A 25,631-nucleotide genomic window follows, 5' to 3' on the forward strand; every position below is an offset into this window, starting at 1 on the left:
GGAATTTTGGTAAGGTATATATCTTTACCTATGTATATAGATTATTATATATAGGTTTAGATATACAGATAACTATAGGAATATCTATTTTAAAATATATACAATTTCTCCCCTTATGTGAAGAACACTGGAATTTGAGATATTTACAGTAATACATAGTTAAACACTTTATTAAATATGAATTTTGAAATGATTTTATCTACTTGACTGTAAAGGGCTCCAATGCACACATATATAATAATATAACTATAAATAATCAAGAAAGAACTCAAAGGGTATACATTACTATCATTTGAAAGAGAGGAAAACACAGCACTCGTGACTATGGAACAAAAGAAATATACTTTTGGAAGGCTAATAAATATATTTTTTATTCCATAATCACAAGTGCTGTGTTTTCCTCTCTTTCAAAGGATAGTAATGTATACCCTTTGAGTTCTTTCTTGATTATTTATAGTATATATATATATATATATATATATATATATATATATATATATATATATATATATATATATATATATATATATATATATATATATATATATATATATATATATGTATATATATATATATATATATATATATATATATATATATATATATATATATATATATATGTGTGTGTGTATTTATGTGTTTACATGTGTTTTTATATATATATATATATATATATGTAAATACACATATAAAGACATAAATACATATGTACACACATATGAACACACACACACACACACACACACACACACACACACATATATATATATATATATATATATATATATATATATATATATATATATATATATATATATGTACTGTATGTATTTGAACCCTTATAACATTTTTCATGCAATTTTTTTAAATGATTTTTATTAGATAGTGTTGTTATGAGTGTAACTGTACTTAAAAATGTATTTGTGATGTGTTTTGTGCAACTTTTTTGTCTCACCTAACAGTTAACCAGAGCACTAAGGTTGCGCTATCCCGACAAGCGTTAAATTCCATTGTGCTCACGTGAAAGCATTATAACAGCAGTTTGTGGGAAAAGGGACTGACATATTTATACAATTAAATTAAATTATTTTACTGTGCGAGCACCCATTTGAATACGCACCCCCACATCCTTGATACAATTTGTAATACCACGCTACTTTCGACACATGACTTCGGACACACGCAAAGAGCCACTATAAAATTCTTAGCGTGTAATTGGTAATCTAGCCCACAATGTTTACACACAAGATAAATGTGGTCATCATATAATGTATACTAACAAATGCCACATTTCTATTTTATTTGCAGACTCTAAGCAATGTATTTAATTATGCTGCTGTGAACGAGCTCTGCAATTTTAGCAAAAAAAGGAGCCCTAGTTATATGACAGTGAGCTTCTGGTTAAAAAAAGTTGACTAAGAAAGCAAGGATATAAAACAAACATGACGAAGACCAGAAAATGAAGTGGACTTCAAAGAACAGTAAGCTCTGTTGTACTAGTCCCTGTCAAATGTAGCAGTCTCTGGATATCTTATTTTTTGTTTATTAAAAAGTTAAATATATTCTTTGATTCAAACTTTTAAATTATAAAACTTACATATAATTCAATTAGAATCATAAAATGTTCATTAAACTTTAAGAAAACGTTCATTATAAATCTACACAAAATAAAATGATTTTTTTTAATTATGCACGTTTTTATCTATTATGAAAATAATGTGAAAATATTATGAATTCACCAGCAAGGATGGTCACAGTAATTATTTGTATCCTCTATCTTCAAAGCGCGTTTTGCTTTGCAGTTTCTTTCCTGTAGGTTTTGAATATTTGGACTTTGTTAATAATAGTACATTTGGAAAAAAATTGCCTTTAGATACATTAGGCAGTCATGATCTATACTGAATCCAGTTAGCCGTCATTTTTCATTTTCACTTTCATTGTGCATATTTTGCTGCTGAGTAGGTGTGGGAAAAAAGCCTGTTTCTCAAATTGTAATAGTTTTTGTATCTTCACCCAATATGAATATCAAAAAGTCTCTTATTATTCTGCATTTGTATTTTGAGCTAAAGCACACCTAGTTAGGGCTCTAAGTATTGACATTTTTAAGAGAACAGTTTAACATTTATTTACAATAAATATGATAGAAATGATACTAGATTGTGTGAGGAACAATTTGACTTTTATTTGTTTTCTGTAGTTATTAATTATTCCCTGCAATACATGAATTCACTTCCCAATGACGTTTTACAGGTGTCTCTCGATTGTTGTGGTTTGTTTGTTTGGGTAATCTGGAATATGACTTTCCACTAAAAAAGTTAAAACATCAGCATATGTTTGTAAAAAAAATGTACTTCTGTTAGGCATCATATATTCAAATGAGGATTATGGTTATGCCTTATGAGAAAAATACTAAAAATTAGAAATCTAAAACTTATTATTGAATTTTATTGTAGATTATTTATTCATAAAGTGCCAGATTATGAGTTGAGCTAATATGCACTGGTATTACGAATTTGGTGCAATGCCAACGTGACTTGCACGGAGCATTGCACTCATGAGAGCACGCTTCCATAGGCTTCAATGGGAGCCTCATTCTGATGACGTGATACACAGCACAGAACCAAAGTGCAGCAAAGGGGGTTAATAGCACAGCGATGGCTAGCAATTTTAAATATATATGTACTGTATATACACATATTAACACATAAATATATATTTATATAAGCATAAACATATATATTTACAAGGAAAACACACTTCCCATAGACCACAATGTAACAGCACTATTCCCGGCACTTATTTTTCTAACAACCCACACCCACCAACTTTTAACCTTCTAAAACTACCTACTGCAGTATTTTTTGATGAAAATCCGCTATTTACGGGGCATTTGGGGCACTTTTAGAACATGAACCAGAGATTTGATCCATGGTTAATTTTCTGAGCACTAATTGCTATTGTGTCAGGGAGCAAGGCTACCCTGTATTCAGAAGATGAAACCATATGGCAGAGAACAGGGAAAGCAGTTGCAAACCCAGGCAAAGGTATAAACAGGGGGAATCCGAGAGACGTAGGTCAGGTAACAATCCGGGTCAGTTCAGGCATCAAGTATCAGAAATGAGGAGTCAAGCAAAATATCAAACCAGGAAATCCAAACAATGGGAAAGGAAACAGGAACAGGATAAAAAACAAACACTTAGGCCTCGCTTCCATTGAGTCGTAATTCAGTTTGCGTGCACTCGCAAACCGTTAAATATGCTGTCGAAAGCAATAGCGTTTAACGACTGTTTCCAATGGCGCGTTATACCTCTATATCGGCTTCCGGACTTCGGCTGCCGAAAAGATTTTCGCGTCCCATAGAAAGTAATAGAAGCCGTTAATCGATAAATTATACCAGGTTTCCATTGAAAGCGCTAACCGTTAATACACTGTCGGGGGCTGTCGATACATTGAGACATATTACCCCCAGCTCAACTAGGTGTAAAGGAGGAAAAAAGAGCTTTTTGAGGCCTGTTTCTCATTGAAATTGCAAATCAAAAAAAATTTATGAGTGTTTCAATGTACAAATAACATTATATATGCTACATTTATTGGTCCTATGTATAGGAATATTTGCACCCATGTTGTCATAGAAATTTCAATATGTATGTGCATATAAAAATATATGCAAGCACCACAATTATGGAACGACCTCCCGCACACTTTTAAACCTTCCCCATGCCTAATATCCTTTAAGAGATCCCTCTCTACATATCTCAAAACAGAATGCACCTGTCATTGTTGATTATATATTTCCTACCTGTTCTATGTTAAATTTTTGGGCATATGTATTATTATTTTTTTTTTATTATTGTACCCATTGTATCAATGCAATGTTTTGTGTACCCAGGACATACTTGAAAACTATAGAAATCTCAATGTATCTTTCCTGGTAAAATATTATAAATATAAATAAAATATCTACCTATTCAAAATGAAACCTTTGCCCAGGGATGCTATATATAATCTCAATACATATAGAAAAATAATAAGGGATGAAAATGAAGAAAGGGGTGAGCTATATAGTCAAATGAACCAAAAAATATGGGATGTAAAAAAATAAAAATAGGATGGGAAAAATGTATATATAAAAAAAAAAGTTATATAGTGAGGAAGGGAAGGGTAGTCAAAGGGGGGATGGGAAGTGGAATAAGGGGATTAATGAAAGGAGTAATAAAGGAAGATGGGGATATGGTAAAGGAAGATGGGGATATGGGGGTTAATGAAAAAAAAAAATGTGAATGTGTTTGTATCAAATAAAAGTGTGTATGTGTATTTGTGTGTATAAACTAATGTGTGTTAATTAACTAATGTATGGATGTGTGTGTGTGTTCCTAATATTATATGAGGCCTACAATAAGAATATATGAAAATCAAATATCAAACTCTCCACTAACTCTCAAACAACTCTCAAAAACCCAAAACTCCTACCAACGCAACTAGCTCCCGTGTCTTTCTCTCTAGAGGCGATCACAGGTAAAGAGCGCAGGCGCAAACCGTTATTCTTATAGACAGAGGTCGGGTTACCATGGCAATGCACTTGTTATGGCGCGCTTTTCGACAAATCCGACATCGGTTGGCAACGCAAACTTACGTACGGCCGAAAAGAGCGACTGCGCGCAACACGCTAATCTTTTCAATGGAAACCTGGTACTAAAATGGAGCCGTAAATTACTTTTAGCTGTCGTCCGCTTCGGTAGCTTACGGCTCCATTTTTAACGACTCAATGGAAGCGAGGCCTTAGTTACTGCAGGTATACAGGCAGAATAAATCAGCAACAAGACAGGGCTCAGGCTGGAATTTAAACCCAGCAGGATCAAGGAATGCCCCAGTTGTCTGGGCAACGGGAAAGCTTCTGATGCCTGGCAACCAATGGAGTAACAGGAGGAAGAGGCATGTCAGTGAGATTCTCCATGCTGATGGCAAACACCTGACAAGTCTCCTGTGCACACTCACGTGCACACGCTCACATGCACGCTCATGTACACATTCACATTTGTGCTGTCAGGCACTGTTACAGCCACAAAAGGAACCCTCGGCCATACCTGCCGGCAGCCAGGTAAGGGCATGACAGAACCCCCCACCAAGGATTGGCCTCTGGACATGAACATGAGAAGGCCTGTCAGGATGTCTCCGATGGAATGCCCGCACTTTGGCGGGAGCATGGACGTTAACAACAGGTTCCCAAGAAGGTTCCCCGGAACCGTACCCTCTCCAGTGGACAAGATACTCCAGATGTTCATGACGTCTAGGAGAATCCAAGATGTCTTAAACTTCATATTCTTCATGCTGTCAGGCACTGTTACAGCCACAGGAGAAACTTGTGACAGCACCCTCCGCCATATTTGTCGGGGCATCCCTGGCCTAATGACATACTGTGAGCTCACAATATCAGTAACCAGCCACTTGTAATGAATTTTGCCCGTTTGCGGCCCGGGCACAAGATAAATTAGCGCTCTACTTGTAATGTAGCCCAAAGTTTGTGAAAGAAGACTATTCAAAATATTTACTACAGTTTTTGGAAACTCTTTTTTTGTTTTAATTACTACCAAACCTGCGTTCCCGTAAACAGTTAGTGATCTCCTACTATTGTATTCCTCTTTTTTTCCCAGGAAATAATATATATATATATATATTTTTTTTTTTTAAATCCCTTATTGTAATTTAAGGATTCTAACACTGTCATATCACCTGTCTTTCAAGTTATATGTATTAAGTGGTGGACTATTTCCTAATAAACCACCCTGATTCTGAATTTTAATGAAATCTCATTGTTTAAAAAATTTGCTAATGCCAGAAATAATAATACATTTTTTTTTTACCACAAAATTAAAATGTATGAATAAGGAAAAGTTTTAAGGACACTATACTGTAATTTTCCAATTAATGTATCCAATTACTTATTTTACCAACTGCATATTATTAAATGTAATTGAAATAGCTCCTTTTGGTCTATTTATTTGCAGCTGAAATAAACTGGGTTTGCTCATTGAAACCACCATAATGAAAATGTCAGAAACTACAGTATGTATAGTGTGAATAGAGATACAATATGGAAGTCTGCTCTTCCTATGGACACAGCCCATTTGAATGGACATGCACTTGAGAACGAGTGATTGTTTTTGCTCATTGAAACAGCTACTTTAATTAACAAACCTAAAGGCCTACATATTTAATACTCAACAGCTGGTATAACAAGTCATTGTAAACACATTAAAGGGACAGTAACCAACATGAGGTGTTTTATGTAAAATGTTTATTTATGCATAATAAAACAACTTTGCAATATATTTTCAGTATTTATTTTGCCAATTTTTCATTTAATTTAGCTCTGATAGATTAGATAACAACTGCAAATCAATACATTTTATACCAGTGACAGTGACTGGCATTTTTGTTTATGGACTAAAGCCCTGATTGGCTCTTCCAAATAGGGCAAATAAAAAAATACTATTCTACTAAAATGTTTAGACTTGGGGGATTTGTTATTCTACAGCAACACAGCAGAAGTGTATTTTAAATACAAGATTCCTTTAAGAAAAAAATATTTTTACAGTACAGTGTCCTTTTTAGTATGACGTAAATTTAATGGGGTAATAGAGTAGTTAAAGTCAGCAGTAATTGTGCTGTAAATATCTAATAAACTAAGACATCTATCAAAGGGACATGCAACCCTAAAAAAATATTTCACTATTCAGCAAGAGCTAAAATATTAACACACTTTTCAATGTACTTCTATAATCAAATGTGCTTCATTCTCTTGGCATCCTTTATTGAAGAAACCATAGTTTTAAATAGTGCCAGTGGTATATTTATATATTTCTCTATATGGCACCACAAGAAAAGTCCCTTGAAAATAAACCTAATGGATAGCTCTTTAGAAAAGTGTATATGTGTATAATTATATATGTACTATCTCCTTATTGTAACTAATACTACTTTATATTACAGACTTTTATCTCTGTCTATAATTCATTGTGTTAATGAGGCACTTGGAGGGAGATTTTTCACCCTTTAGCCTCTCTTCTACAGCACACTTTTAGCTGGCTTCTTGATCCAATACTTAAAGAGACATTTTTACATTTGTATAGACCTTACACTGTTTTGTAGCAGGGGTCATTTCCATTTTCAAGGGATATATATTAAACCAGATTGTCTTTTTTTAATCTATTGTCCCTTCACTCAGCTTTTGAATTCCTTCCCTTGTTCTCTTTTCTAAATCCATCAATTTCATTTGTAAATACTGAAAGACACTGATTTATAGTTTGCTTTATATCTTGCACCTTCATCAGTTGAGCTGGCTTACTTTCACGTCTGACAATGATTGCTGTAGATAACCCTCAATCTAGACTATGCTTGTTTCTGCTTTCTACAATATTCAGTTTTACTATCTGATCTATGTTTCTTTTACTCTTTAGCTTATAGTTGTGTCTCTGCCGTACATAATAAGAAGCGTTTTTTTGTGACTGCTTATTAACCATACAGTGTAGATTTTTTTTTTAATATAAAGAAACCGTCCACTGCTAAATTTCAAGGTGCAATTGATTATATATAGAGAGTAGCCATCAGATATCTTGTGATTTTATAATGTGTTTAGTATTTCATGCTGTAATAATGCATAGCATTATCATTTTTTGTTATTGTTTAATATGAGCCTAAAAGCTTCACATAGCTACCTAAAAAATTATCCAACAGCGGATGTCAGTCCATTGACAAATCCCTGATTTACTAAATATTTTTCTAGACTCCCAAATTATTAGGTTATTCTATTAAATCTTTATACTAATATGTAGATGATGAGTTTTAGTGAACAGTTTACTCAAAATACTTGAATCAAGGAAACTCTGTATAGTTTCATTCTGACATTAATAAATCTATGAGTCTGTCTTTTATTAATTGTTAAATGTTGAGTTAGTTCCTTATTCTAGCATGTTGTACACTTCCATTCCCAACCCCATTTCAGTATTTTTTAGCCAACCTTTTATGCAGCACAAGTTCTGAATTAGAGTGCAACTTGATTGCAGCAATTCTTATCTACATTTTTTTTGCCTGTTTTGGCATCCTATTGCAGTCTCACTGTTGTTTAAGGATGAAAATGTATTGTGCATGTGGAACATCAGATGGATGAAGAATACAGTACTTTGTTTTTATTTTTATTTATTTTTCCTCCCAGCCATTTTTATCTCAGGATACTAAGACTCACCAGCAACTATGTACTAGGAATATTAGGAACTGTTCCAGTTATTACAAATGTGGTATATGCCACCAATCCTTTGCATTGAGACAACTTAAAATGGTATTCAATGGCTTTATGAAACTTTTATGTTGTAACAAACTTGATGTCTTGAAAACCAATGTTTGCCTGCTTTAAGATGTGTATACCCAGTTTAGATATTAATAAACACAATTATTTCCTGGTTTAATAAAAAGTTAAAAACAGAGCTCAGCTAATTTATGATTGAAAATAAGTGTTTGAATTAAAAATATCTGATTAATTAAAAATATTATGATATAATGAAATATATATACATGTGCAAAATGAAAATTCCTTTATATATGATGTCTTATATGTATAATTCCTATTATATGAAAGATAATTTTATTATTGCATTATTGATGTATTATTATAATCATTTATTTGTAGAACTCCAACACATTTCTGAGTCTGATGTGACTGTTTCTCCTTTCCTCTTTTTGTTCAATAGATTTGGAGGTTATTTATTTTAGTTACCACCAAGGGTACAAAGACACCATTTTGCCCACAAAGTCTGCAGTACACAGAGGCTCATACCTATAAAACTGTCTTGGAGATACCAGAGTTTAAGCTTTCTGAACGTCTCCCAAAAGTTCTGCAGGTTTGTTTAGCACTCTGATGATGTTGTTTGTCCTCACAAGAGCTGTATGTCAGTGATATCGCACCATCATGGCACTTTCTTCTTTTTTGTTATTGTAATAACTATAATACATTTCTAACATTTCAAGACCAAAGAAATTGGAATCCCTAGCCTGATTAAACCAATTTCCAATAGATGATATCAAACAGTTCAGCATGACTAAAACTACATGGTCCCTCCTCTGAGGAAGCATATGTAAAATGCGACCGCATCAAGGGTACCTCTTTGTTACTTTAGTTTTCTCACCTGTTGTGGTATTTCAAAAATAATTTAGATTTATTTTAACACTAGTATTGACAAACCTTAATGGGTGTTGGTGCACACAGCATTTAGTTGTGCCGAGTACTTTAGTATTACCTAAAAATCAAAGCATACATAGTATAAGCCTTTATGAATAGGCAGTTAATTGAATTGTGATTTAGAGGAATACAAGTGAAAACTTTATTGAACTAACATGCTCCTGTCAGGGTGCCAGGAATCAGACTGAGACGAGAAGTGCAAAAATAATCACACCTTTATTAATAACAAAAAATAATAAAAAGTCCACAAGTCAAACATCAAGCCAGGAGTCTAAGCCAGAGCTGGTAGTCAGACGAGCTGAGTCAGGGGCCAAAGCAAATAGTTAGATGAGCCAAGTCAGGAGCTAAAGCCAGTAGTCAGACGAGCCGTAATCAGGAACAAGGAGAACAGCAGCGTCAGGAACAAGCCAGGGATCAGGAACCAGGAGGGACATCAGACAGCCAGGTAATACACAGGAACTGGAACACAGGAACTCACAAACAGGTCTGATACCATGCAAGGGCAAAGCATACTGAACAGAGGCCCTTTAAATAATAAGTGATAACATCATAATACTGAGACTGCATCCTGTCTCACACGGATGATGTACACCAGTCCGGCCATAAGAGGGTGGGCAGGAAATGAGCAGCATTAGACACTCTGTACCAGATTCAGTAAGAGGTGAGTAAAATGGCTGCCAGCAGCACATAACAATCAAAGCAGGGAAAAAACCCTGACAGTACCCTCCCCTCAAGGACCCCTCCCCATGGGAAGACAAAAGGCTTATTGGGGAAACGGGCATGGAAGGCACGGAGGAGGGCAGGAGCATGAACATCAGAGGAGGGAACCCATGAATGCTCCTCCAGACCATAGCCCCTCCAGTGAACCAAATACTGTGCACGGCCCCTGGACATATGAATGTCAATAATGCTGCTGACCTCATATTCTTCATGGTTGTCAACAAAGATATGACGGGGATGAGGCAACACAGTTGTAAACCAATTTCAAACCAATGGTTTCAAGAGGGAGACATTAAAAACATTGGAGATACGCATTGCAGAAGGAAGGTCAAGAGCGTAGGCCACAGGATTGACCCGTCAGAGTATTCAAAAAGGACCAACAAAACGGGGAGCCAGTTTATTGGAAGACACCCAAAGGTTCAAGTTGTGGGAGGACAGCCAAACCCTCTCACCAACCTGGTAGGAAGGTGCGGGCAGATGCCTAAGATCAGCCTGGAACTTTTGGCGCTTCATAGAACGATGAAGGCAATCCGGAATCTGCACCCACATGGAACGGAGTTGCCTTAGATGCCCCTCCAATGCCAGAATACCCTGAGGCATGAATAAATCGGGCAACAAGGATGGTTGGAACCCATAATTCGCCATGAACGGGGATAACTGGGAGGAAGCATTGATAGCACTATTACGAGCAAACTCTGCCCAAGGTAATAGTTCAAACCAATTATTGTGGTGATCTGAGACATAGCAATGGAGGAACTGTTCCGCAGCCCCATTGGATTGAGGGTGATATGCTGAGGAGAATTAAAGCTGGATCCCCATTTGAGCACAAAAGGAACGCCAAAATCTGGAGACAAACTGGCTACCCCGGTCCAAGACTATCTCCTTGGGTAACCCATGTAAACAGAAGACCTCCCGGGTAAAAAAGTTCCTGAGCGGTAGGCAGCTTCTTCAAGGGAATGCAATGTGACATTTTAGAAAAGGTCAACCACCATTAGGATAACAGTATTGCCATTGGAAACAGGGAGTTTGACAATGAAGTCTATGGAAAGATGTGTCCAAGGATGCTCACCATTAGCAATAGGTTGAAGAAGACCCACAGGGAGACGTTGAGGAGTCTTATTCTGTGCACAGACTGAGCAGGAGGCAACATACACAGCAACATAAGAACGAAGACCTGGCAACCAGCATTGTCAAGTGACAGACCAAATCATTTGGTTCTTGCCTGGGTGACCTGCGGCTTTAGGCTAGTGGTAAGTGTGCAAAAGTTTAGTTAGAAGATTCTCAAGAACAAAGCACTTACCACTAGATTTCTCAGGAGGTGCATTGGTTTGTGCAGCCAGGATCTCCTCCCCCAAGGGAGAAGTCAAATTAGTATGTTTGGTAGCCAAAACATGGTCAGAAGGTATAACTGGAATAGGTACAGAGGCAAAAATTGTCGAGAGAGGGCATCAGCCCTAACATTCTTACTACCAAGCAGGTAAGAAACCACAAAATTAAACGGAGACAAAAATAGCACCAATCTGGCCTGATGGGGCGACAAACGTTTTGCTTCGGATAGATAAGTTAAAATCTTGTGGTCAGTAAGAATGAGCACTGGTATGCTAGTACCCTCAAGAAGGTGCCTCCATTCCTTGAGTGCCAAAATTATGGTCAGTAATTCCCTGCACTCTGCCGGAGACAATTTCTTAGAGAAGAAACTGCACGGATGCATCGGGTAGGTACCCGATGTTGAGACAAAAGGGTACCTACTCCAGTCTCAGACACATCAACCTCAAGAATGAAAGGCAGGACAGGGTTAGGATGAGCCACAAATGGAGCGGCAGTAAAGTCAGTCTTAAGACTATCAAAGCCCTTAATGGCAGTAGGTGACCAATGGAGTGGATCATTATCCTTATTGATCAGGTTAGTGAAAGGTTTGACCAAGGAAGAAAAGTTTTTAATAAACTTCCTATAGTAATTTGCAAAGCCCAAAAAACGTTGAATAGAGCGAAGACCAACTGCGCGAGGCCACTGAAGGACTGCAGACAACTTGTCAGGATCCATGAAGAACCCTGCAACTGAGATTACATAACCTAGGAAGGTTACTTAAGTCTGATGGAACTCACATTTCTTGAGTTTACAAAACAGGCCGTTGTCACGTAATCTATGAAGTACCCGTGTAACATCAGAATGATGAGCCTCAAGAGTAGGTGAGTGTTTAAGGATACCATCTAGGTACACCACAACACACTGTTGCAACATACCTCGTAGTACATCATTAATAAATTCCTGGAAAACAATTGGAGCATTACATAGGCCAAAGGGCATTACAAGATACTCATAATGCCCACTTCTGGTGTTAAATGCTGTTTTCCATTCGTGACCCTCCTTAATCCTAACTAGATTGTATACTCCTCTCAAATCAAGTTTAGAAAATACCGTAGCTCCCTTGAGGCAGTCAAAGAGTTCTGTAATGAGCGAAACAGGGTAAGCATTCTTAATGGTAAGACGATTAAGACCCCTATAATCAATGCATGATCTTAACTCGCCACCCTTTTTCTTCACGAAGAAGAAGCCAGCCCATGCAGGAGAGCAGGATTTGTGGATGATCTCCCACAAAAGAGCATCGGCAACATACCCCTCCATAATACAATTCTCCGCAACAGACAGAGGGTAAACCTGGCCCGAGGAGGAATGGCTCTGAGTTGCAGGTCTATGGCACAATCGTAAGACCGGTGAGGAGGCAACGTACCGGCATGCACCTTGTCAAAAACATCTAGGAACTCTTGGTACTCCTCTGGCAATTGAGATACTGAAGAAGTGCACAAGACTTTGACTGGTTTCCGAAGACAAGTGGAAATACATTGCGGGGACCATGACAAAATTTCAGACCTGCGCCAGTCGAGACTGGGATTGTACTTTTGGAGCCAGGGATAACCCAGAACAACCAGAAAATGCAGAGAGTTTATCACCTAGAACTGGAGGGTTTCAAAATGGAGAACCCCAACAGCCATGGATAACGGAGCGGTTTAGTGAGTTACGTGTGCGGGCTGAAGGTGCCTGCCATCAATGGCCTCAATAGCAAGCGGAACAGACCGAGGCAATACAGGAATGGAGTGCTTTGATACAAAAGCACTGTCAAGGAAATATCCCACAACACCGGAGTCAACAAGATCCTGGGTGACTATGGAGGAGTTCACCCAGGAAAGGAAAACCATGACCAAAGGTTTCTCCGAGGATAAACCACCCAAGGTCTGCCCCAGACAGGACCTTAGGTGCAAGTGTTTCCCGGCCGTGTAGGACAAGACTTTAAAAGGTTGCCCTGTAACCCACAATAGAGGCAGAGCCCCTCCCTCCTCCTAAAGGCCCTCTCCGCCGCGGAGAGATGCGTAAATCCCAACTGCATCGGCCCAGCAGTACCTGGTGACTTGGGACCAGGAGGCATGGGAGGAGAGGGAGGCATGGGTGGGAACGAACACTTAGGAGACAACGTAACAGGAGGTTTCCACAAGTGCTTCATGAAAGAGGGCCTCTCACTTAGTCTGATGTCAATTAGGATTAAAAAAGACACCAATGCTTCGAGATCCTCTGGTAAATCTCTAGCAGCAACTTTGTCTTTAATCACATCAGAGAGCCCATGAAAGAAGGCGGCAACAAGGACTTCATTGTTCCAACCTACCTCTGCGGCAAGCGTATGGAACTTAATGGCATACTAAGCAACAGATCTCGTAGCTTGCTGAATGGACATGAGTCATTTAGCAGCGAGCTGGAACATCCAATACCCTTTGAAAGGAGGCCACAAATTCAGGGTAATTTGAAATCACAGGTTTATTAGTCTCTCACGAGGGATTAGCCCAGGCAAGAGCTGTGTCAGAGAGTAACGAGATGAGAAATCCCACCTTAGCTCTGTCCGAGGGAAACGCCTGAGGTAACATCTCAAAGTAAATACCCACATGTTTCAAAAACCCTCTGCACTGAATAGGATCGCCTCCATATCGCTGAGGTAGAGGTGCAGAACTGGACATGCTCCTGGTAGGACTAGGTTCAGCAGCAGAAACAGGAGCAGCCATAACTTGTGGGACACTCTGGTCCAAATGTGCAGTGCGAGTCAGCAGGGTTTGCAGGGCTAGTGCAAATTGATCCAAGTGGTGATCCTGTTCATCCATCCTGGAAATGATGGTAGGTAAAGGTGTATTATTAGCACCATCAGGATTCATGGCCCTTGCATAATGTCAGGGTGCCAGGAATCAGACTGAGACAAGAAGTGCAAAAATAATCACACCTTTATTAATAACAAAAAATAATAAAAAGTACACAAGTCAAACATCAAGTCAGGAGTCTAAGCCAGAGCTGGTAGTAAGACGAGCCGAGTCAGAAGCCAAAGCGAACAGTCAGACGAGCCAAGTCAGGAGCCAAAGCGAGTAGTCAGACGAGCCGTAATCAGGAACAAGGAGAACAGCAGAGTCAGGAACAAGCCAGGGATCAGGAACCAGACAGCCAGGTAATACACAGGAACTGGAACACAGGAACTCACAAACAGGTCTGAGAAAATGCAAGGGCAAAGCATACTGAACAAGGCCCTTTAAATAATAAGTGATGACATCACAATACTGAGACTGCAAACTGTCTCACACGGATGAAGAGGGCATGCAGGAAATGAGAAGCATCAGACACTCTGCACCAGATTCAGTAAGAGGTGAGTAAAATGGCTGCCAGCAGCACATGGCAAACAAAGCAAAGAAAAAACCCTGACATAGTGTACCTAGATTAGGATAGAGACTTGAATTAAAGGTAACTGATTGTATTAAAAAAAAGTCTGACTCAATATAGTCACTGACCTGGTATTTGGGGAAGATTCACAATTTTATATATATATTTATTTTATATTTTTAAATAAATTCCTTAGTAGTCTATGGGTATTTTTATATGTAAATCAAATGCTAATCTTTTTCTAAAGCAGTAGGATATACCCCATAGTTTTAATACATTGTTTTCAATGTCTTCAGATGGGATTCCTTATTAGATAAGAACACAAAAAAAATATTTGCAAAGACCCATTACTATTCTTTAAACAGTCATATTCTTAAAGAAAAGACATCTAGAGGGTACATTTTTATGCAAGAGACTAGGGAACGGATGTTATTCTTCAATTTTTGAATATCCATGTGAGATATTGGTGTAAAAGTATTATTGTTTATGCACACACAAACATACCCACACACTGTTGTGTCCTGGCAGAAGTAGCACCAGCTAGGTGTCGCAATAGTACCAAATTAAGGTAAACAAACACACAAACATGCAGTATAATACTAACAGTGTTTATTATGAACTTATCACATTAAATAAATCAGTTATTGAGCAGTGATTAACTGATAAATGCTTGCATTACTTATCTTCAGGTTTCGAATAAGGCATTAATTTCAGTATACAATGTTGCACAGGCAGATAATTGCAGCTACATTGAGATTCATCATTCAGTGAAAGAAATGCAGAATTCACAGGTTCTCTATCTGATTTCTTTCCAAGATTTTACCCAACAGAATCTTGCCCCATTTTATTTTTATCACCAATTTTGCTTAGTTCTCTTGGTATTTTTAGTTGAAAGCTAAACCTATGAGTTTTATATGCTAATATCTTAGACCTTGAAGGCTGCTTCTAATCTGAAACCATTTTGACAGTTTTTCACCACTAGAGGGGGTTAGTTCATAGGGTTCATATAGATAACATTAAGCTCACACACGTGAAGTTACCTAGGAGTGAGCTCTAATTGGCTAAAATGCAAGTCTGTCAAAATAACTGAAATAAGGGGGCAGTTTGCAGAGGCATAGATACAAGGTTTTTACAGAGGTTTAACTGTGTATTATTATAACTGTGCTGGTTATTCAAAACTGGGGAATGGGTAATAAAGGGATAATCTATCTTTTTAAACAACAAAAATTCTGATGTTGACTGTCCCTTTAACCCCTTAAGGACCAGCGACGTACCCTGTATGTCACTGGCCTTTTTTTAGGACTTGATTGTTTTATAGGGCGGTCTTGCCACCAGCGTTGAGACTGCTCTATTCCTCAAAGCCTGCTGGAGGGAGGGCATTAATAGCGTGTTCTTGCTAGACTTGTGCTATTATGTCCTGAAAAAACCCTTAACGACCAGTGACATACAGGGTACATTGTGGTCATTAAGGGGTTAAAGGCATTTATGTTTTAAAGGCATAACTTTGTTACATGAATATAATAAAAACCACCCCATAAAATATAGTGTCTAATCTGTCTAGAAGACAATTGGATTATTGATAACTGTGAAGCTTCCTTTTGCACGAAAGTACAAAATTACTAAACTGTCTATGGCCTATTAGATTATTTGGTCCCCAACATGACCTGAAAGGTGTAACATCATACAAGCTGCAAGATAAGCAGGTGACATGTATAAGAAGGATTATTTTCCAGAACTAATAAATAACTTTTTTATTCCGTTAGTTTTTTTGCTGTGAGAAGCAAGTACACATGGCTGCTGCAGTAGATTCTGGTAAATCCAAGAAAACTTGCAACCCAAATTTCTCACATCAGCAGAATGTGGTACTTGTTGATTTAGTATTAGATGATACATGTATGGAAGTCGTGTCAAGCAAACCCCGGTGCAAGAAAAAAAACTTATTTGGCAAACAATTTGTGATGCTGTGAGTGTCCAAGGTCCAACAAGGAAGAATATTGATTCCTGCAAGAAACATCAAGTGTCAAACCAAATCCAAAATTGCTAAAGAAAAACAATTAATACAAGGTACTAGCTGCGGCCAACATTATATCACTGATTTGTCAGAAAAAAAGTCCTCCAGAGACTTGATACAGAGGTAATCGAGGGCATCACTGATTACTGTGATAGTTATATAAGAGTGAAATATTATTTGATGCAATCTGATCAGGGTCGGTGCTAGGATTTTTGGCCACACAGGCGATGATAAATTTTGTGCCCCCCCCAAAAAATTGCATACCATTGCTGTTTTTTACAAAATTTTACAAATATATATATATAGATGTATGTATATATATATATATATATATATATATATATATATATATATATATATACAGATATATACACACTATATATATATATATATATATATATATATATATATATATATATATATGTATATATACATACACATATATACACGCTATCTATATATATATATATATATACTGTATATATACACATATATAAATACACACTATATATATATACAGTATATATATATATATATATATATATATATATATATATATATATATATATATATATATATATATATATATATATATATATATATATGATATATAATACATATATATATATATATATATATATATATATATATACTATATCATGCTGGTATTGATATTTAAAGCTTGCTAGGGTAAGGCAGCCTAAGGCTTAGCATTAGGGCATAGTGTAAGGGTTAGGATTAGCATCAGGGTTAGTCTTTGTGGCTTCAGACTTCATCACTGCTAAACACTATTGACAAAAAAAACTCTGCTAAGGCTGCCATTGCAACCCGGTACTAACTAAGTGGTCACAGTAGACACACTGTCACACACATGGCACGCACGATAAGTACCAGACTGTCTTGAGCAAGAGGGATAAGTGGTGGCGGGTGATAGATGACAGAGTCCCACGCTTTAGGGACCGGATGGAGGAGGAGCTTACCGGCACTGACTACTGTGGCACCTAAGAGGCCCAAAACAGTGCTGCACTGCTGCTGCCTGCTGGGAGACACGGGAGTCCTAAGTGGTGGATCTCCAGGACCCAGTGGCCGCAAATGGTTTATGCAACCTTTTGGACCCTGGAAGTTCTGCCACTCATATGTCAAAAAAAAGATATATATAAAAAACACTGGCTGCTCTCAGTCTGACAATTTTGCACCCCGCTGCTGGTGCGCACTAAGGCGATTGCCTATATGCAAGCGCCAGGCCTGAATCTGCTGTTATTATGTACGTTAACTATTTTTAATAAACTGATATATTTGCGTTCATATTGTCACCGAAAAAAATAATTTGTAATAGTTTAATAAATTTAAGAAACTTAGGTGTGTGACTTCTTAGGCCTTTTACAGTTTATATAATTCAATATTTTCCATGGACGTTGTAAAGGCCTAGGCCATAACTACTATTAGAAGTGCTTATCATACCTTATCATAGGAGCGCTTATCAAACATAAATTCTCCATAGGTGCCTGGATAGCCCTTCTTTCTCTTAGTAGAAGTAAATGGAAGATAAACAACTGCAATAGTGCCTCCATCTTAATTAAGTTATGGAAAAAATGAATGAGCTTGAATTGTCCAGCTGCTTATTTATAATACTCAGCCTGGAAACATTCTCATACCCCCTATTGATTTCTATTGTGTTTGCTACCTAAATGGTTGTGAAGCAAAGTACACCAAGTTGGCACAAAAGTTAGAGCAAACAGATTTGTTGTAAATTTGATAATTTTTGATAAAGACAAATGTTATTATTATCAATGGTTTATTTGCTAAAAAAAAGTGCTTGGATTGAGACGTTGCAGAAAAATAAGCTCGCAATTGAAAAATAGTGGATTTTAGCCTCGATTGTGGCTTTGTACATATGAATTTTGATCCGTTTGTGGATTTTGACACAACATTACACATGAAAGGTAACTTAGATGCTTAGCACATGGGGTCCATTAACTGTTTGACTAATTATTTGTGCATGGAATCATGAAAAGCTTCCAATCCCACACACACACACCTATAAATAAATACAGTCATGGCCAAACATATTGGCACCCCTGGATTTCTGTCAGATAATGCACCACTTATCCCAGAAAATTGTTGCAATTACTAATGTTTAGGCATTATCATGTTCATTTATTTTGTTTCTATTGGTATGACACAAAAAAAGTCGAGAAAAAAAATCCAAATCTGACACATTCCATGCAAAACTCCAAAAATGGACTGGACAAAATTATTGGCACCTTCTCAAAATTGTAAGAAATAATTGCATTCCAAGTTTGTGATGCTCCTGTAATTTGTAATTAAACTCACCTGTATCAATTAACAGGTGCTGACAATATAGAAATCACACTGGCAACCAGTTAAAATGGTTAAAATGTACTCAAATTTTGTTGTTGTGTGTCTCTGTGTGCCAAACTGAGCATGGAGAAGAGAAAGAACATCAAAGAATTGTCTGAGGATTTGAGAACAAAATTGTGGAAAAGCATGAACAATCTCAAGGTTACAAGTCCATCTCCAGAGATCTTAAAGTGAAGGTCAATTTTCATCAATGAGTGCCCGGTTTTTAAAAATACTTTTAAAAACAGGGGCACTTTCATTGATGAAAATTAACATTGCACTGGATTTGAATAAATACTTACCTTTTACTTCTGCAATGCAGGATCGACGATCCCCCTCCTTCTTCCTGCCTTGATTGGAGGAAGCCGGTTTTGTCATTTCTGACATCAGTACAGAGGAACTGAGGCTGAGATTGGCAATCCGGTTTTGCAGAAGTAAAAGGTAAGTATTTCTTCAAATCCATTGCAATGTAAATTTTCATCAATTAAAGTGCCCCTGTTTTTAAAAATATTTTTAAAAACCGGGTACTCATTGGTGAAAATTGACCTTTACTTTAATGTTCCTGTGTCCACTGTGCACAACATTGTCAAGAAGTTTACAGCCCATGGCACTGTAGCTAATCTCCATGGACATGGGTGAAAGAGAAAAATTGATCAATGATTGAATCAAAGAATTGTTCAAATGGTGGATAAAGAACCTTGATCAATGTCAAGACAAATTCAAGCTCACCTTCATCACAGGGTACAAATGTGTCAGCTTGCACTGTACGTCGCCATCTGAATAAAAAGGTATGCTATGTTAGGAGACCCAAGAGGACCCAACTGCTGACACAGAATTATATAAAAAAAAAGCCAGATTGGAGTTTGCCAAAACTTACCTGAGGAATCCTAAATCCTTTTGGGAGAATGTGCTGTGGACAGGCAAAACAAATTACAGCTTTTTGGTAAAGCCCATCAGTCTACTGTTTTCAGAAAAAGAAATGAGGCTTTTTAAAAAAAGAATACAGTCCCTACAGTCAAACATGGTGGAGGTTCACTGATGATTATGGGTTGCTTTGCTGCTTCAGGCACTGGATGTATTGACTGTGTGCATGGCATAATGAAATTTGAAGACTACCAAAGAATTCTGTGGTGCAATGTAGGGCTTAGTGTCAGAAAGTTGAGTCTCTGTCAGAGGTCATGGGTCTTACAACAGGAAAATGACACAAAGCACACTTCAACAAGAACCTAGAAATTGTTTAAGACAAAGCGCTGGAGAGTACTGAACTGGCCAGCAATGAGTCCAGATCTCAATCCCATAGAGCACCTGTGGAGAGATCTCAAAACAGCATTTGGGAAAAGGAATCCTTCCAATCTGAGAGACCTGGAGCAGTTGGCGACAGAAGAGTGGTCCGAAATTCCATGGGACAGGTATAAGAAACTCATTGATGGTTACAGGGAGCGATTGATTTCATTTATTTTTTCCAAGGGGTGTGCTACCAAATATTACATTGAGGGTGCCAATAATTTTGTTTAGTCCATTTTTGGAGTTTTGCGAGGAATGTCAGATTTGGCTTTTTTTCTCCACTTTTTTGTGTCATACCAATAAAAAACAAAATAAATAAACATATGAATGCCTAAACTTTTGTAATAGCAACAATTGTCTGGGCGAATTAGTGCATTATCTGCCAAAAATGCAGGGGTGCCAATATTTTTGGTCATGACTGTATATCTACCAACTCACCTTTCTCAGTGGAAAGGTATCGAATGTGCAGCTAAAGTGCGAGTGCGGAGCAGTCAATTTAGTGGAACTGCAGTTCTATCAGTCTGAGCTAGAAAGAAGAAAACAGGATCAATATAAGACAATACATTGCATTTAAAATACTCTGAAACTTACAGAGCTCCCTCTAGTTTATTTGCCACTAACGGTGCAGGAGCAGTGAGACACAGCAGTATATAGTCACAAATTAACCAGCTTAGTGTAAAATTATCTTTCATTTCCCACAGCAGTATACCTTACTGATTCATCTAAGAAAAGGAGCTGAACCTGGAACTAACTTAGAGTTATGAGCTGTTTTACATATAAAGGAATGGAGCACAGAAAGGGTGATTGATTCATGGAATAAACTTCAGCAAGAGGTTTTAATGACAAACACTGTGGGGTACTTCAAGAATGTCTGGAATAAGCATAAAGCTATCATACAAACTAGATAAGTTTATACTTTTAGGAAATATCGGGCAGACTTTTTGGGCCAATGGTTCTTATCTGCTGTCAAAATTTCATGTTTCTATCTCTCAGGAAGTTTAATATAGGAGCACTTGGTGCTGATATAAATTCTCCTTTTAAAGCTTATATCAATAAAATCACTATGGTTTCAGTGTAGTTTAATTTGTTTCTCCTCTAGTTTCACATACATTATTTTTCAGTTTAATATTTGCATTGGGAATTTTCAGACAACCTTACCAGCTTACAGCTGTTGAGATAAATATGTGAAACCTGCAGGAGTAAAATGACTGTATAATAACACTGAAAGCTCTAAAAGATCTTAGGTAAAAAAAAAAAAAAACAAGGAATATCAACCATATCAATCATTTCACATAAGAAATCAAAGATACACAAAAACAAAGTACAATCATAATTGTATAATTTTAAAATATAATTCTGTATACAATGTACAATAATTCTAAATAAATGAAAGCACAAAATCAAATATCAATCTGTTAATGATTTTAATCTTACATATTTGTTATTAAAATAATATAGACAACTTTTAATTTTATAAACATAAAATACAAAGCTCTAGAAAAAATGCAATCTGCATTTGCAATAAATGTATGTTTGTGAAATATAATGTATTGTGGCCAATGTGAATTAATATTCCTTATCAATAACAACTATCATTTTTAAGTATAAGAAAAGAAAACAAAAGAAGACAAATTCTGAATAAATTAATAGGAAAGAATAAATTATGATTATTATTATTATTATTATTTTTATTACTATTATCGCTGTTAACATTTATTTGCTGGGTAATTCAACTAAATATATGTTCTGCTGTTATGTAAAAATCAATTCTAAACATGTATTGTTATCTGAAAACTAGTCAAAAAGTGTTATGTTTTGTTTTTTTGGCAGGAAACATACTTTTACTGTTTCATTTCACAGATATACTTCTGTTTACCACCTATAGTGGTTGGATTTACAGTGATTGATAATTTTGCTAGTTTTTCCATCTGCACCCATCCATTAATTCTGTCATTTTTGTCTGTTAAAAATCAGAAGCTGTCAGACTGAAATAATATAATCAGCTAATGTTCTTGCCAGATACAAACAACATCTCAGGAGTAGTTGAAACCACTCAACTCTGGCAAAATATTTCGAAAAGTCTTATGTATTGAATCTGGGCTCAGTGTTTATTTGTCAGACATTAAGATAAACTACAGAGACTAAAGTATTGATTTGCTGCATGTTATAGCACATATATATATATATATATATATATATATATATATATATACATATATATATATATATATATATATATATATGATTATTATTATTTTTTACAGTATCTATAATTTTTTCAATACTAATTAATATTTTTAAATATTTTATGTTTAATATTTCAATAACATGCCTTAAAGGTACATGAAACCAAATTTTAATTTCAGAAAGAGCATGCAATTTGAATCAACTTTCCAATTTGCTTCCTTCTCTTGTTATCCTTTGCTGAAAGGTGTATCTATGTAAGCTCAGGAGCAACAAAAGAACCTAGGTTCTATCTGCTGATTGGTGGCTGCATGTATATACCGATTGTTATTGGCTCCCCCATGTGTTCAGTTAAAAACCAGTAGTGCATTGCTGCTCCTTCAACAAATGATACCAAGAGAATGAAGAACATTTTATAATAGAAGTAAATTGGAAAGTTGTTTACAATTGTATGTACTACCTAAATCATAAAAGAAAATGTTTTGGTTTCATGTCCCTTTAATCAACTAATTATTTATGTTTGTAAGCCTAACATCGCTTTACCTAAAGTGCGAAACCCAAAGCACGTTACGCATATTTTATATTCCTATGTTCTTCACATCGAACAAAATGTAATTTTTGTTATTAAATATATATATACAGGCAGTCCCCAGGTTACGAACAAGATAGATTCTGTAGGTTTGTTCTTAAGTTGAATTTGTATGTAAGTTTGAACAGACACTTTTTTTTAGGTGAAACTCTAGCCAAATGTTTTTAAGTTTTGGATAGCATAGGGAAACTTTTGTTTTGCTATCTGTGCCCTTGTTCAGAAAATTTCACATCACTTTCTGTCCTTGTGACAATTGGATTTTGAGTATTTTGGGTTATCCTGAAAGAAGGATTGTTGATAAAGCTCTATTTTCTCTGTAAGTACGAGTTGTACTTAAAGGGACAGTCAATACCAGAATTTTTGTTGTTTAAAAAGAAAGATAATCCCTTTATTACCCATTCCCAAGTTTTGCATAACCAATACTGTTATAGAAATATACTTTTTACCTCTGTGATTACCTTGTATCTAAGCCTCTGCAAACGGCCCCCTTATTTCAGTTCTTTTGACAGACTTGCATTTTAGCCAATCAGTGCTCACTCCAGGGTAACTTCACGTGCATGAGCTCAATGTTATCTATATGAAACACGTGAACTAATACCCTCTAGTGGTCAAAATGCATTCAGATTAGAGGCAGTCTTCAAGGTCTAAGAAATTAGCATATGAACCTCCTAGAATTAGCTTTCAACTAAGAATACCAAGAGAACAAAGACAAATTGGTGAAATATTTACAGTAAATACACAGTATAACATGTTATTAAAAATGAATATAACGTCTTTGTGCCATTTTTTTAAAATAATTTTTATTAGTGTTATTATGAGTGTAAATGTACTTTTCAATGTATTTTTGATGTGTTTTCTGACACTTTTTTTGTTTTACTAAACAGTTAACCAGAGCTCTGAGGACGCGCTATCCTGACAAGCGTTAACTACAAATGCAATCAAGCGTTTAATTTCAACTTGTAATTAGTGATGTCGCAAACTTAAAATTTTCCATTCGCGAACGGCAAACTCGAACTTCCGCAACTGTTCGCGAACCGGCAAACCGGGCGAACCACCATTGACTTCAATAGGCAGGCGAATTTTAAAACCCACAGGGACTCTTTCTGGCCACAATAGTAATGGAAAAGTTGTTTCAAGGGGACTAACACCTGGACTGTGGCATGCCGGAGGGGGATCAATGGCAAAACTCCCACGGAAAATAACATAGTTGATGCAGAGTCTGGTTTTAAGCCATAAAGGGCATAAATCACCTAACATTCCTAAATTGTTTGGAATAACGTGCTTTAAAACATCAGGTATGATGTTGTATCGATCAGGTAGGGTAAGGGTTAAGCCCGCTTCACAGTGACAGACCAAACTCCCCGTTTAATGCACCGCAAACAACCGCAAACAGTCCATTTGCACAACCACGAGATAGATAGATTTGATAGATACATACATACATAGATTAGATAGATAGATCAATAGATGCAATATACATTTGATCAAAACGATAGATAGATTTGATAGATAAATAGATAGATTTGATAGATATATAATTTCCCAGACATAGAATTACAAGACGTGCGGTCTGGGACCCATGGTATGGTTCCCAGAGGCAGTTGCTGCGCCAGGGGAGGTGTATATGGCATGGATTTTAGGAACCGGGAGATGGAAAAAAATGCTTGGTCGGTCCTCCTACTTCAAATTTGGGGCACTGCGTGTGCAATCGTGGCCGGACTTTCAGCCGATGGCCATTTGTCCGATGGACATTTGGCCGAAACACAAGTGGCTGTCACAAAACAGTCCAGCCAAGAGATAGATAGATTTGATAGATAGATAGATACATAGATTACATAGATCAATAGATGCAATATACATTTGATAGATACGATAGATAGTTAGATAGATTTGATGGATAAATAGATAGATTTGATAGATATATAATTTCCCAGACAGAGAATTACAAGATGTGCAGTCTGGAACCCATGGTAAGGTTCCCAGAGGCAGTTGCGGCACCAGGGGACGTGTATATGGCATGGATTTTAGGAACCGGGAGATGGAAAAAGATGCTTGGTCGGTCTTCCTACTTCAAATTTGGGGCACTGTGCGTGCAATCTAATGTGCCACCAGATATGAGTGGTGTGTTAAGTAGTACTATTCTGATCAGTTATTCTACCTGTTACTCCCCCTATCGGGGGAGGTGTATATGGCATGGATTTTAGGAACCAGGAGATGGAAAAAGATGCTTGGTCGGTCCTCCTACTTCAAATTTGGGGCACTGCGCGTGCAATGGTGGCCGGACTTTTAGCCGACGGACATTTGGCCGACGGACATTTGTTCGACGGACATTTGGCCGAAGCACAAGTGGCTGTCACAAAACAGTCCGGCCACGAAATAGATAGATTTGATAGATATATAGATTACATAGATCAATAGATGCAATATACATTTGATAGATACGATTGATAGTTAGATAGATTTGATAGATAAATAGATAGATTTGATAGATATATAATTTCCCAGACAGAGAATTACAAGACGAGCGGTCTGGGACCCATGGTAAGGTTCCCAGAGGCAGT

This window comes from Bombina bombina, chromosome 3 (assembly GCF_027579735.1).
Source record: "Bombina bombina isolate aBomBom1 chromosome 3, aBomBom1.pri, whole genome shotgun sequence".
Lineage (NCBI taxonomy): Eukaryota > Metazoa > Chordata > Amphibia > Anura > Bombinatoridae > Bombina > Bombina bombina.